Below are 14,242 nucleotides of genomic sequence, written 5' to 3'. Positions count from 1 at the left end.
TCTAGGTTCTGGTGCATTTTGCTCGTTCTAAGCTTTAGTTAACCATTGTACAATGCGTTTCGTGTCTTTTCTCCAACGTTTGGGTTATTTGGTTTTCTTGCAAGTTTTGCTACTACCTTGTTTAGCATATTCAACGTTCCACGTGTCCCTAGGGCATAATTTTGGTTTTTCATTTGCCTCCTTTTGTTACTGTTGTTCGTACACGTAGTTCATTTTAGTTGGTCCTTTTTGTTTTGCCTTGTTTTTGTTCCATTCGGCTCTGGGAGCCGATTTTGTCTGGAAGGAAATATTTTTGTTTGTGTCTGCGGTCCGGGACCGCTCGTCTCCGGGAGCCGGTTTTGTTTCGGAGAAAATAGTTTGGGGTATACGGTCCAAGACCGTTCGGCTCTGGGACCCGGGTTTTTGTTTAAAACCAAGCATTAGTGTATACGTCCGGGACCGTTTGGGGGCCTGTCCTTTGTTTGGGACGAATTTTTGTTGGTTCGGCTCCAGGAGCCGGTTTTCTTTTCTTTGGAACGAAATATTATTGTGTTTGCGGTCTGAGACCGTTCAGCTCCGGGAGCCGGTTTTGGTCATATACGGTCCGGGACCATTTAGCTTTGAAGGAGAAACAAGGCGTTGACGTTGTCACCGCTGCTCTTACTTCTGTTCGCAACGCTCTTCAGAAGCCGGAAACTGTATATGACCTAAGGAGGCTTCTGCTTACGTCGAGGCCCTCGGTCGAGCAGCCAGGTCATCTACCCACGAAAAGGCGGACTATTACGCAGCCATTCAAGGCCTTCAAGGTCGTAACAGTACGCGCTAGTTTAGGCGCCAACGCCTTTATGTTTACAGTCCGATTAATTGCTATAGATGTGGCCTAACAGGGAATTTCACCAGGGTTTGTGGTCGCGAATGCAGCCGCGGAAACTCTAGGCGTTAGCAAATGATGTAAGTGTTGTAAGGCCATGGGACGCGTTTTTTCTCTGTCCGTATTTTGTACCTCTGGAATTTATGTAACATATTTTTTTACACTCTCGCTCGTTTCTCATAAGGACGGTGTCGTTAGACGTGCCTTTTTCTATGAGCTTTGTAAAGGGCGGTATTTGTTTCTACGATTAGCATTTTTTCTTAATTATCCTTATATAATGGTTGGAGTAAAGATTTCCCCAGTTATTAGCGTCTCAATCTTTTTCAGGTTATTGCCTCATTTCTTCGTTGACCCTGGGGGGCCTTTTCAGCGCCTTTATTCTGGTCATTGGTCAGAGCTGGGGTCAACGAAGGATAAGGGGATCCAACCTTCTTTTTCTTTATTTTCTTATTTTTATAGCTTTGTTCTCTGTTTTGCCAGGATTTCGCGGTTGCACTGCGGGCAGTCTTTGCGTCTCCGAGCCCTGACGTCAAATGGTGTGACAAAAAGAAAGGAACCCTTATCCTTCGTTGGCCCCACTGTATAGGCGGCGCTTGTGAGTAAAAGATCCATCCCTCGCTGACCTGGCCCAATTGCGTTTTAGACACCCAGATTATTTCCAAGCGGGCAGTTTACATAATCATGTTGATTTCTGGGAGGATCTCATTTTTTCAACTGGTTGCACTTGTCCTCAAGTTTATTTGCTACAGACAATCCGAGAGGGAGTGAGAGTTGATAGTTTCTTCCGTCATTTCAAGGGCAATTTCAAAGGAAAACGTTATGACTCCGCTGTTCCGCCAATTTCTTTTTTCCCGAAATCTCCTTGTTGCCATCAGTTAAGGTAACTCGACCCAGTTATTTTGTGGGGGTACCATCCTACTTTGAAGCTCCCTAGTATCCCCATCTTTACTTTGATCCTAAGACTAACATATAGCTTGGATAACATATAGATCAATTTACAATACAGCATAAAATTCTTGGCGATCGGAATAAATGTCACGTGGTTATTGTGCCACGCCTCTTTGGGGACTGAGTCGAAATTCTGCTGTTGCCGGCATTTTTTTCGTGAAAATCTATCGGCTACATATAGTGTGCATTAGTGCCTTGCCTTGAACAGAGTTTCACCAAAATCGCGAAGACCCAATGCGAGAAATTCAGCGGTTTCAGTTTTAAATGTAGGTCATAATTAATGTGAAAATGATAAGCGAACTTTACACGATTATATCTAATAAACTCTGAGATTTATCCCTTTGTTTTGGGGATCTTCATAACAGATGGGTCCTTGCAAGTCAGCAAAAAGCTTTAGGGCCTTGTAAATGCGTACGATTTGGAGCAATGCAAACATATAGGAATTATATTTTCGCTATTTGTTGACGTTTGCCAGCGTTTAAGAGTCCTTCTCACGAAAAAAGCGTAATCTTTGAAATATGCAGTTTTTTTTCCTTTAAATTGGGTCTTTGCGATTTTGGTGAACTCTCTCCAACGCAAGGCACTAATGTGCATTATATGTAGCCGAGAGATTTTCACGAAAGAATGCCGGCAACAGCAGAGTTTCGACTCAGTCGCCAAAGAGGCGTGGCAGTGCAGCGTTTTCGAAATTTTCTTGCAGTTGTCCCTCCCCCCACCCTATACAAAGTTGAAACTCGGAAAAAAATTCTGGATACATACATCCAACATTGTTTGTGGTGTGAGGGGAGGGGTTGAACCTGTGTGAATTAGAAAACACCCAGAAATGCAAAAGTGTCCCAAGACTTTTGTCCATGATTGTCTGAAAAAGAGATAGGAAGAAGAATAAAGGCGATTTTGAGGGGTTTTCAGGCCTGTAAAAGTGTTTTTTCGGGATCCTGATCAAAGATCGTAATTGAACAAATCTTTTCCCAGCTTTTCGGAGTTTTCTGAACGTGATTTAAGAATTCGCTCGACAGGAATGATATATACCGGAAATTGTGGAATCTCATAACGCGTCCTTTATTTTAAAGGATAACATAACTTTAAACAAGATTCACCTCAGAAAACGGTTAAGGGAAGCAACGAGTTACTAACATTATGGTGTACACAGTAAGAATTTCGGCAGGCCAAGGAGCTAGAGTCGTGGATATACGACAAAGCACGAGGTCATTTACCTGGTACTCAATATGAGCACGAACGTCAAAAAAATCCAGTAGGCTTGGTAGAGAAAATAACAACGTATTCCAAAAGATTGAACGGCCGTGAAAAAAATATTAAGCCATGTGAATAGCTGTCCCTGTCATTTATACAAAACAAGAATAAGACATGCAATTGTGATGTAAGAAAAAAGCGGTTGTTTCATAACACGTCTCAGGTTCGTGGCAAAACAGTTTTTCGCTGTCTTGTAGAGAATTGTACAGGATCATTTTTGGTTTGAAAGTGTTGCTAATATGCATAGCGTGATATCTTTCACGAACTAAGTAAACAACCAAGCGAGTTTACTTTAAAATGATTTCCATAGCTGGGGAGTACGCACCAACAGTACTCACTCTAAGAACTTAATAAAGTGTGCTTTTCCTATACAATCTTAACATCTTGGGGATGGTGACAGAAAATTTATCTGTAGATTCATCCTTTGACGCTTTTATTTACAGCGAAAACGCAATTTTTAGCTCTTTAGTCACAGTACTCACTTTGAAATGGAGAGAAAGAAGAACAAGATAATTTTTCCTTACTGGATCAAGTGAATACTATTGCATTTCACTTTACGGGATGGCCTTTTTGACTCAGATTATTTCAAATGCAATTACGTTTTGGTTGAAATATACCTTAGCCGTGTTTCCTTAATGAATTTGTAGCGAATATTGATAATACACTGTGCTTTTGCGACCGGGTACTGTGCACGATGCTCGAAACATTGTGCCTGACCGACTTCCGCTGTACTGGGCTCCAGTTTAGGGGAGTGGGCCCGATATGGCTAATCAGGGAATTGCCCTGTAAAAACTTGCAATGTTGAGGAAATACTTTCAAAGGTCATTATTATTTCATGTGATCATCTACTTGCCTCCAAAATGCCTAAAAAGCATAGAAAAAGTGAAGAAAACAGACTTTTTCAAAAAACAAGGATTCAGACAATCCTGGACAAAAGTCCTTGGGATGGTACTGCAATATTCATATTTTTCTGTTATTTCTCGGTTCCGTTAAACAGTTCAGCTTTTTCGAAATTTTCTTGCAGTTCTCCCTCCCCCCACCCTATACAAAGTTGAAACTCAGAAAAAAATTCTGGATACACGCGTCCAACATTGTTTGTGGGGTGAGGGGAGGGGTTGGACCTGTGTGAATTGGAAAACGCCCCAGAAATGCAAAAGTGTCCCAAGACTTTTGTCCATGATTGTAGGCCTTACTATGGGATCTGTTTGCTTTTCGTTGTATCTGCTCCTGTTAAGCTGTGTATATAGATCGAACGCACATGGGAGCCTGCCTACAGATGTCCCGCCTACTCTTATTTAAACGACAGTGACGCGAACTTTTGCTAAGCCTGCGGTAAACCTAAGTCGCCTGAGCCAACGCAAGGGGCCCGTTCAAATGCAGACATGCCTCGGATCAACTTTTAAGCGCTTTACAGAATTCCAAGAATCGCTCAGAAACAAACCTTATGAACGGCAAAAGGATTCATTAGAAGTTCAGCTATCGAGTTTCTTACGCTCTCTTGTACCCCAAAAGAAATTTTCTGCTGCGATCGCAGAAGACATCGTAAAGTTTTTGATTAGCATGGATGCAACGGGAAAACAAGAACTCCATATACGCTCATGCTCTAGTAAGACCTGTAGTTGCACTAAGCGTCCAGCGGCCGAAACTGTCGATTCATATATAGGGAAGCTTAGATTTATTTTCAACAGGTTTGGCCGTACAGGGTTTTCTAACCCGTTAGCACATCCTTGTGTTAAAGAATATCTTATGTTTGTAAGAGAGGAGCAAGCTCAGCGACCTTTGTAACCTTGTCAGGCTGTCCCTTTGTTCTATGACAAATTCACCAGTTATTTGCCTATCTTCGCGGGCTTATTGCCGAAGGCTCTGTGCTAACTCCTCTCAATAGATACCTCCTGGTCAGAGATATAACATTCTTTGTTACAGACTTTTACACCGGTGATAGAGCATCCGATTTGAGCCGTTTAAAGGCAGATGAGCTTTTTCGCCTTAAGGATAGGGAGGGGTTCCTTCTTAACTTAACGTTTAGTAAAACGAGGTGTGCAGGTCAGTTACGCCCCTTTTGCTCTGTTACGCGGTATACCAAATGTATCTGTCTGCCTATTTTTTTGGCTGAACTATTATATTGCCGCATGTGGGGCGTTAGGTGTCCCTCTTCCGGGTGAGAAACTTTTTAGATCCTCGGAACATAAAAAAGTTTGTGTCTCATCGTCCGTTTAGAGGGTCAGCCGTATCTGCACGACCCTAAAAGTATCTTAAGGCCGCGAGCATTAATGACGGAGAGACCCTTCACAGCTTTCGTGTAAGGATCTCATACACCCTTAAAGGTTTGGGTTGTACTCCGGAGCAGATTGCCCAGTGCGTGGGTTGGCGGAGCACAGAAATTGCCTCGTATTACACGCGCCGCCCCAGTGCTTCTACTTCTTTGCAGTTGATAGAACCAAGAGAGAACAAAGGGGACAGAGAAGGCATCCCCCATACACACCCTATTCCATAGGTAATTCGTCTCTAGTTATTTTTAACACCACAGATCTCAAGGGAGATTAGACAACAGCCAATCACATAGCGCGAATGTGTTCCGCGAGGATGACCCACGCTCAGAGCCACGCGTCCTTCACGAATTGACGAAGAACAAAATGGCGGAAGACGCGGAGAGCGATATTGTTATTCGTTTTGTCGACGAAAACGACTACAGAGAGATTTTTGCTAAAGCTGTGTCAGCGAAACGGAAATTAAAAAAGAACCGCCCTTCCTCTCTTGTATAGAGCTAACAGTACAGCAGGGAAATCCTTAACACTGAATATTCTCTCCGGATCATTTATAATTTACAGTTTGAAGAGAGCAATTTCTGGTTTGATATTTATTCTTTTATTAGTCTTTTATTATTCAACAAAAATAACACTTGGCGTCCTACTTGCTTTATTGTACAAACGACCGGTTTCAATAGACCGACGAAATTTCTCATTTTATTAAAGCACTGAGGTTACGACAACTTCGAGTTAAACTGATTTCACGGGTTGTCAAAGAGTCCAGCGATTCCCTTTTCCCAGGTGAGCACCGGCTCATTCCGCTTCAATATTCAGGAATGCTCTCGCTCTCTTTACGCTTTCATTGCCTTTCGCCCGACTTGTTTTGCACGGCGTTTAGTCATGCGAAACCTCCACGAAACATCCACGCAGCGCGCGAGGTAACTTTATCCCGATTCTAAAAATAACTCGAGACGAATTACCTATGGAATAGGGTGTGTATGGAGGATGCCTTCTCTTACACTCAATCTCACTTCTGCGGGCTCTCCGCCCGCCCTGCAACTCTCCGACCAAGAGAATTCGCAGAGAATTTCGTATAGTTGAATTGTATCTTTTATGACTTAGGGACATTCATTCTAGTACACTACGGTGGCAGGAGCTGACGGTGGTTATTTATGTCATTCTATTGGATATTAGCTTGTTGTTGGTTAATATATGAATTCTTTATTAAGTTTTATAAAATACTAAGACAGTACGCGCGCTCTGATTGGCCGAGAGCAGTGTTTGCATGAGAGTATGTAAACATGGTTGTGGCGTCAAGTTGTTTGGCTTTTCGCGCGCTAATCACGCAAGCACCAAATTTGAAAAAGTTTTCGAGTTCAAAACTCGACAAGATTACTTTATTTACCCATTCCTTCGTCGGCTGAAACATGGAAAATCGTTACAAAGAAGGTGAGTCAATTTTTCTTCGCTTAAGCTGACATTTTAAGCGAGAAAACTCCGTATTTTGCAAAGCATCTTTTTGCAAAACAAGAACTCATTACGCGTGCAAGACTTCGTGGACAAGATTTTGCGACTGGTACGAATTTCTCTTTTAATCAGTGCCATACAAAGAGTTTTGCGTTTTTTTCTAGGGAAAGTTATTTTATAAAAGCGATAGAAAACTTTTTTTCCTGTGTTTGCATAGCCTGATATAAACACTCGAGGCGTTGGGAGAATTCTCGACGGTTATGCAAACCCTCGACTTCGCCTCGGGTTTGTATAACTGTCTCGAATTCTCCCAACCCCCCTCGTGTTTATATCAGGCTATGCAAACACGGAAAACGTTTTCTATTGCTTAAATGGTGTATTGGGTGTTGAGTGTTGGGTATTGAAATAATAAGGTCGATGTACTTTTTGGGGAAGGATGGAGACCTAGGTTATAGCAGACTGGTGCCTCAGGGAATGGCAAGGAGCGGATATCTCTCCCATAACTTAGTTTCACGATGTGTTAAGTGTTAAGTTTTCAATTTTACATTTGTCCTCAACTTAGTCTCTCTCGGTCTCTTCCTGCCTACTAAATGTTCAACATAGTACTACATCCTCACTGTTTACCACTTAACATATCGTAAAACTAAGTTATGGGAGAGAGATCCGCGGATTGTTGTGGAAAGAGGTAGGCGGCAAGAATAGATCGCGAGATGTGAGGAGTTGTCAACCAACACCAGGGGAGGAGGGTGGGGCGAACCTTGATAAGTCGTCTCGGCGGTCGGAGCTGTGACAGTGGAATTAAAGCCACGTGGTGTATTATATTTCTAAAGGGAGCCTGCAGTGCACTGATGCGTCCCTAAGCACGGCAGAATATTCTACTTGTCGTTTCAAGATGCGTCAATTAAGTATTCAGTGAGAATAGTCTAGGGCAAGAGCCATAATAATATTATGGCTCTTGTCTAGGGATGACAATTATGTGTTACGAGAGAGCGATAAAAAACCTGGTTGGTCTTTGAATACTAAGTCAGGGCACAAGCAGGAGTACTACAGACACTTAACCACTGATTTTTATCAAAGGTTTGAAACTGTAGAGGATTTAAATTTAGTGAAGGAAAACATGCAGGCTTTCTTTTTTGTTAATACTTAGAAAGTTCAAGCGCCAGTTAACAAGAGAAGATTTCCTTAGCTCTAATTTAGGGGCCAATCTGGATGATTATATATTGCCTGGTTGAGATCTGATACCTAAAGTGCATAAATTGCCAGAAAAAGTTGGTGTGGCGATGGAACCGTTGCTGGGCACGCTTTTCCTTTCCAAAGCTACGAAATGATTTAGGTGGTCTTTTCGTATTTCCTTTGGTTTACAGTAAGAATGATAATGAAGTTTACATTGTACAGAAAGTATTAAGGACAGCAGGGGCAGGGTTGCCTTTATTAATCTCCTATTTTTATTTTATGGAAAGTAAACACAAAATTCAAGAATTTGCTTTGTACAAGGAGGTTTTCACAAGAAAAATGACAAGATATTATAATTGATTAATTGTAGTTTAATAAAATAAATCCAAACTGCCCGGCGGCTCCCGGTTACAATTTGAACAAATTGCGCGTGATGTGCAATGTCGTAAGCCCTCAAGTAAAGACGACATAATGCGGTCGTCCTGATTCTGCTGTTATTCAAACTGCAATAAGCTCGACCAATTTGTAACTTTTTAAATTCGTTTCGAAAAAAAAAAAACTGTTGATACCGCTCCAAAGCATCTCCTTTGTTGTTTTAATCTGTTACGTGTAGACCTTATCCTTTGTTAAAACCTTTTCGATATGGACAGAAAACAGGGCAGCTGACTTTCAAGTTAAAACTGGTGGGGATGTTGGAAGTTTTTGGACTTATGAAGTAAAATTATCTATTCATTAAACATGGACTGGTGTTAGTCGATTTAGGCACGTAGGGTCAGTTCGCAAAAGTCTCACATGTATCCCATTTTCTTGGTAATTTTTATTGTAAATTAACATTGCAGTCACTAATATTTTCACTGGTTTTGTTGTAGCCAGTAGAAGGAATCACACGAGCGACATATACGTTTGCATCGGCTAAAATTAAGTCATCATCCCTTAGGTTGAAACGCCATCAAAATACTTGTTAAAATTCATCTCGAATGATATTTTTCTGTTAGTCTTAATCTGTTTTATCGGTGTGGAGTGTGAAAGACGTTTATACTTGTTTTTAAACTATAATAGGCAAAATCCGTTTACCACTAACAGGATTCATGAGCACTTTCTAGTCTCCTGCTCCAATATTCTAATAGGCTGATTTAGCAACAGAACGGGAACGTCGATTGACGACTGCGCGTGCAAATCAAACAACTGGCTTGACCAATGGCAGAGCTGCAAATTGCGCACCGGAAGTCGAATTTAGTCCTTTCCCGCGCTTTCCCGTCGTCAAATGACGTTCCCGCTCTGTTGCTAAATCAGCCTAATATTTCAACAGCAACGAAGAAGGGTATTTTACATGTGGCCGAGTAGAAAGAACTAAAAGCAACTAAAAGTTCAACTGTGCTATTTCGCTCAATTTGAGTCTTCGCAAAATAATATTTCTACTCTTGTTATTCGTAATTTGTTATTCGTAAATAATAGAAGAAAGGACTTTGTAAGGTGTACTACCCACATCTGTTCGTGTTGCCCTGCTGGTGTAACTAGCTAGCCGCGAAGTGAGGGTTACCCGTACGGAAACTTATATACGTGGCTGTCTGCGCATACTAGTGTTGTAGTCTTGATAATAGACAACAGACAATACAAAAAAACACAAACTTACAAGTATTGTAGCTCAGATAGATTGGAAAATATCGCAGGTGGAAGCTGTTTAATTTTGTTGCCGGACAGACCTCTGCAAGAATAAGGTTAATTATTTTAACTGCGTATCTCATGACAACAACAATCAGTCAACCAGTTTAGTGTCAGCTAGTGTAGTCATCATCATCATCATCACTTTTATTTATACACGGTAAGAACAATCAGGCTAAATATACAATATACAATATCCCAGAAAATGTTTACAAACTATAGAATTAATGGTAATAGCATTTACAAAGATGAATTTTGAAATAACTAACTAAATAAAGTTAATTTATCAAAGTAAAGCCTGTTTCCATTAATGCCATGTTCGAGCTAGAAGTTAACAGTTTCCGAAAGACAGTCAAAGATTTTGCTTGTCTTACATCAATGGGCAAATTGTTCCACAGAACAGCCCCGCTGTAGCAGAAGCTATATCTATAGTAATTGGTTCGTGGCAAGGGAACTGCAAGCTTGTTTCCAGAATCTCTAAGGTTATAAGAATTAAATAAATCGTTGCGTAGTATGAATTTTGAAGACATGTAATCAGGTGCAAGGCAATTCAAAGATTTAAACACCATCACAGCCTCCCTTGACGACCATGAACAAAGTTTCTTCTGAATTTTCCTAGTTAAAAGCTAACTTTTAAGTGCACAAATTGTTCATGCGCGGTCCATATTTATAACAGTACATAAAGGCTAGAGTTTTGTACGTTAATTGTTATTTCCACCATTGTGTCCTTGTCTTTTAGGAATTATTTAAGCACGATAAAGGGACCCTTTTAGGGTTAATGCAAGGGCACCTTAAAACTACAACAACAGTAGCATAATACACGGGATGGTGACTTTTTAAAAGTAGACTATGCACGATCAAAGAAAGATTTCCAAGACTAAATTACGTAATAAGTAGATTGATACGGAACCAGAAAAACAAAGTCAGTTGTGTTTTGTAAGGGTTTGTGGAGGAAGGGAGGGATTCAGCGAACATAGGTAAGTTGACGCTTACACGAATTGCTTGGTTCCATTATATCCCCTCCATAATTATAGTGTCAAAAGTTTGGCGTTCTGTAAAGCGTCTTTACGAGCTTATTTTTTCGTTGTTTGACAAAAACTGCTAGAAGATCTCAGTTTTTGTTCCATGTCGTTCCTACGCTTAAAGGTCAGTAGGGCATAAATTCTTTTCTCATTTGGAAAAGATATACCTTTACATGTTATATAGCAAAAAAATATAGTTCAAGATCTGAAATGATGGCATTTGCTCATGGATGCATTATAGAAACCGCGCTGAAAAGACATAAAGCACGTACGTTGGAGCATTTCCTCTTTCATTTCGAAAAGTCCACTTCTTCCTGGAAGTCGGACGCTCTTAGTGTAGTTGAAAGAAGACACCATAGTTCAAGGATAACTATAATATGAGTTCAGAAAACAACAGTATCGGTGCCTATGTTTATTAGCTAGGTTTATGTACTAAGGGAGTGGAGAGTAGGAGTGAAGGAAGGTGTCTGCCCAAATCATCTCCATCTCTGTATTCTATTTTACTTACACCCTGTCTCTATGTTACAGTTAGTCACATTCAGTATCACTGTTCAAATCCATCATGCTTCGCGGCCCGCTAGTCCCGTTTCATTTTCCTTTTCGTGCGGTTCTGTGGTAATTTTCCGGTAGGTGCAGCTCAGTGAGGAAATATTCTTCTGCTTTTCTATGCTTATGGTTGGTCTTGTTTCTTTAAGCCCTGTTATTCAAATGTCTTCATCCATCCACTGTTTATAGCCTTGTCATTGTTATAATATGTTTAAAAATAGGCAAGGGGTGCCCTTCAGCCTTAGATTTTAAGGTTAACAATGCGTTGTGTGATTTAATTTGAAAAAGTGCTCCGACTCCATTTTATTTCTTGTAGGAATTATTTCTTATCTTATATTTAAGGACAATGGAAAAGGGATCTTTAATACATTTATTTATATTATTGATTGATTTAAATTCTTATTTAGAAATCCATAGAAGATGATGTGAAAAATTATACAGTGCGTGATGCAGTAAGTGCTGCTTAGAGAAAGAATGCTACTTTGACCTAGTCATGATCAAGAGCAGTAGATTGCAACATGAAGAAAGTCAGTTCAAGAAGTGGAGAATGATGGAGATGGAGAGGATGATATGGAGCGACAAGAGACTATACACAATAGGAAAAATTTCTGAAGTTAATTTTTTCTTTTTCCATCGACTGTATAAGTATATTTTTTTTCATTGACTGTATATAAATATATTTTTAAAAAACTGGTTGTAGCTCCTTTGTACTCTTTTCTGTTTAGTAAACATGTTATTTTTATAACATTTTCTTAAAACAAAACTTTTCCTTTTCATTGAAAGTACATGTATACAAATTATTAACAAATTTTATGTTTTATTTTTATTTGCCTGGATGGTTTTCATGCTACTCATTAGCTTCAGCCAAATTATGGTTGGCCAAGCGGTCAAGCTGCCCAGTCATAATAAGTTATAGCTGAGCAGCCACCCGCTTGGCTTCGATGACTGCATCTTTAATTTGTTGGGCCTTTTCTTTGAAGTGTTTCAGTAAACAAGAGAAAAACAAACTTAATTTGTTTCCACTTTTCTACACACAATTACATTTATATGGCGATTCACAAAACTAGTTCCGTATAACGACCTCTTCAGTTGATCGTCACAGTATTCAAAATAACATAAACTACTTAGCAATGCATGAAAAATAACCTCAAGTAGTAATGAGAGTATTGGGTTACAACAGTCCTTCGCATGCAGAAGAAGTTCCATTCACTTTTTGAGTTCATTAAATTATCTTCCCTGATTTAACTAATCAGAACAGACTTTGTAATTTGTTTTAACATCGTGTCAAATCCTGCTGTTCTCTTTGTATCTTACATCTTCTTTCTTCTATTTCTATCGCAGCCAGAGCACCTTTAATTTCTGTTTCATCCTCTGGGGACAACTGTAAAATGCAGGACCCCAACCATTTTATATATCTACTACTATTAACATATCTTGGACTCTAAGATAATAAGATATGATAAGCTCATCAGCGCCTTAAGTTAACAAAATGTTGAAAGCCTTGTCTCATCAGAAGCTCAGAAGGCAATCAAGGAGATAGGCCAAGGGAGGGGAGGTCAAAAGCACAAAATATATAGCAAAAGGGAGACCTGGCGGGCTTCGGAAACAAAGGCCTATTTCCACACGTTACGACGTCATAATTGTACTATTTGGATGAGCTGTACGTGTCATTATGTTGTTTGAAGGTGCTTTTTTCTTACTACAATAATCTGGTACCTTACACTTTGGGACCATAACGCTTTCTGTCACAGGAGTTCTGTAGGGGCTAGCCATTTTGAATTTCACACTTCAAAGCATTGAGTAAGTACACTTGGATACATGGTTTCCATGAAAATATGGAAATTATATTACATTGCCTTGTATTGTAAGCAGATTTTTTAGCTCTTCTTTCCTTTGTTACTTGAACTGCTAACGTCGCAAACTTGGCAACGCGATTGTTTGATTGCGCTAGATCTTTTTTTAAAAAAGTAACGTTAGAAAAGCGTTCTTTCCACGAGCTTTGCTAATGCAAGTCAGCTTTAATTGAGTGACTAACGGCCAAAATGCCTTTTCGGCTCTACACAAATGTGGCTGGAAAAAGTGTACCGAAAACGATTGATTACCTCTACCTTAAGAAAGGATTTATTACAGATAGATGGACTATATGCTAGGATATCTAAGTTAAGAAATGAATTGTACGATTTGAAAAAAAAGGACTGTTTTGAATTATGTGGCACTTGTGTGGCCTGCAAGGATGAAGGGCAGAAGTTGGAGTTAAAGGAGAAAGAAAAATGGTATGTGGATGAGGTGAAGAGGGTAAAAGCGATAGTAGGAACTTTTTTTTGGACTAGGACAAGATTATTAAAAGTGGAATACAAGCAATGGAAGAGTCTTCGAGGTAGAGTTTATTTATAGAAGCAAAGAATGAAGAGACAGGTGAGAGGCGGCTTGTTTATTGTGTCTGAGATTAGAAAGACTTTGAGGCTTTTCCCGGGGCTTGTGACAGAACGGGATATGTTGCACGAAAAGGACTAAATAGCAAAAATACCCAAGGCAAGGGAGGATGAGGATAGTATTGCGTTCCAGAGGGAGTGCCGTGGGGACTCGACTAAACTACATAATTTCACATCAAGAGAGGTTTCTTTGGAAGAACGCGAGATACTAAATTGCGGGGATGGCCTTGTACCTAGAAGATATGGTATTACTGGTGCAAGAGAGAGACAAAGAGAGGTGTAGCAACAAACAGAACTTCCTTTATTGCAATATTCTCATTCAATAATTAATTAACGCTTCGTGAAGCGACCAGTAAAATACTCCGCCATGCTTAGGGACGCATCAGTGCACTGCAGGCTCTCCTTATAATTAGAATGCACCACGTGGCTTTAATTTCACTGTGTCACAGCCCGACCGCCGAGACGACTTATCCGGGTACGCTTGTAACGGCTTGTCAAACAAAACTCGCCCACCTTCGATTCCTTGCACTTTCAGCTAACGCCAAACCGTCTTTCCTCGACTACATGGTGGAAACAGGGGGAGAATTACCACCTTTGCCACCGGTTTCGGCAGAACCGCCTGCTAACCCAGACCGTCCAGCAGAA

The sequence above is a fragment of the Porites lutea genome, chromosome 1 (genome assembly GCF_958299795.1).
Source record: "Porites lutea chromosome 1, jaPorLute2.1, whole genome shotgun sequence".
Taxonomy (NCBI): Eukaryota; Metazoa; Cnidaria; class Anthozoa; order Scleractinia; family Poritidae; genus Porites; species Porites lutea.
The sequence above is the reverse complement of the archived record's forward strand: the minus strand, read 5'-3'. Positions refer to the sequence as shown.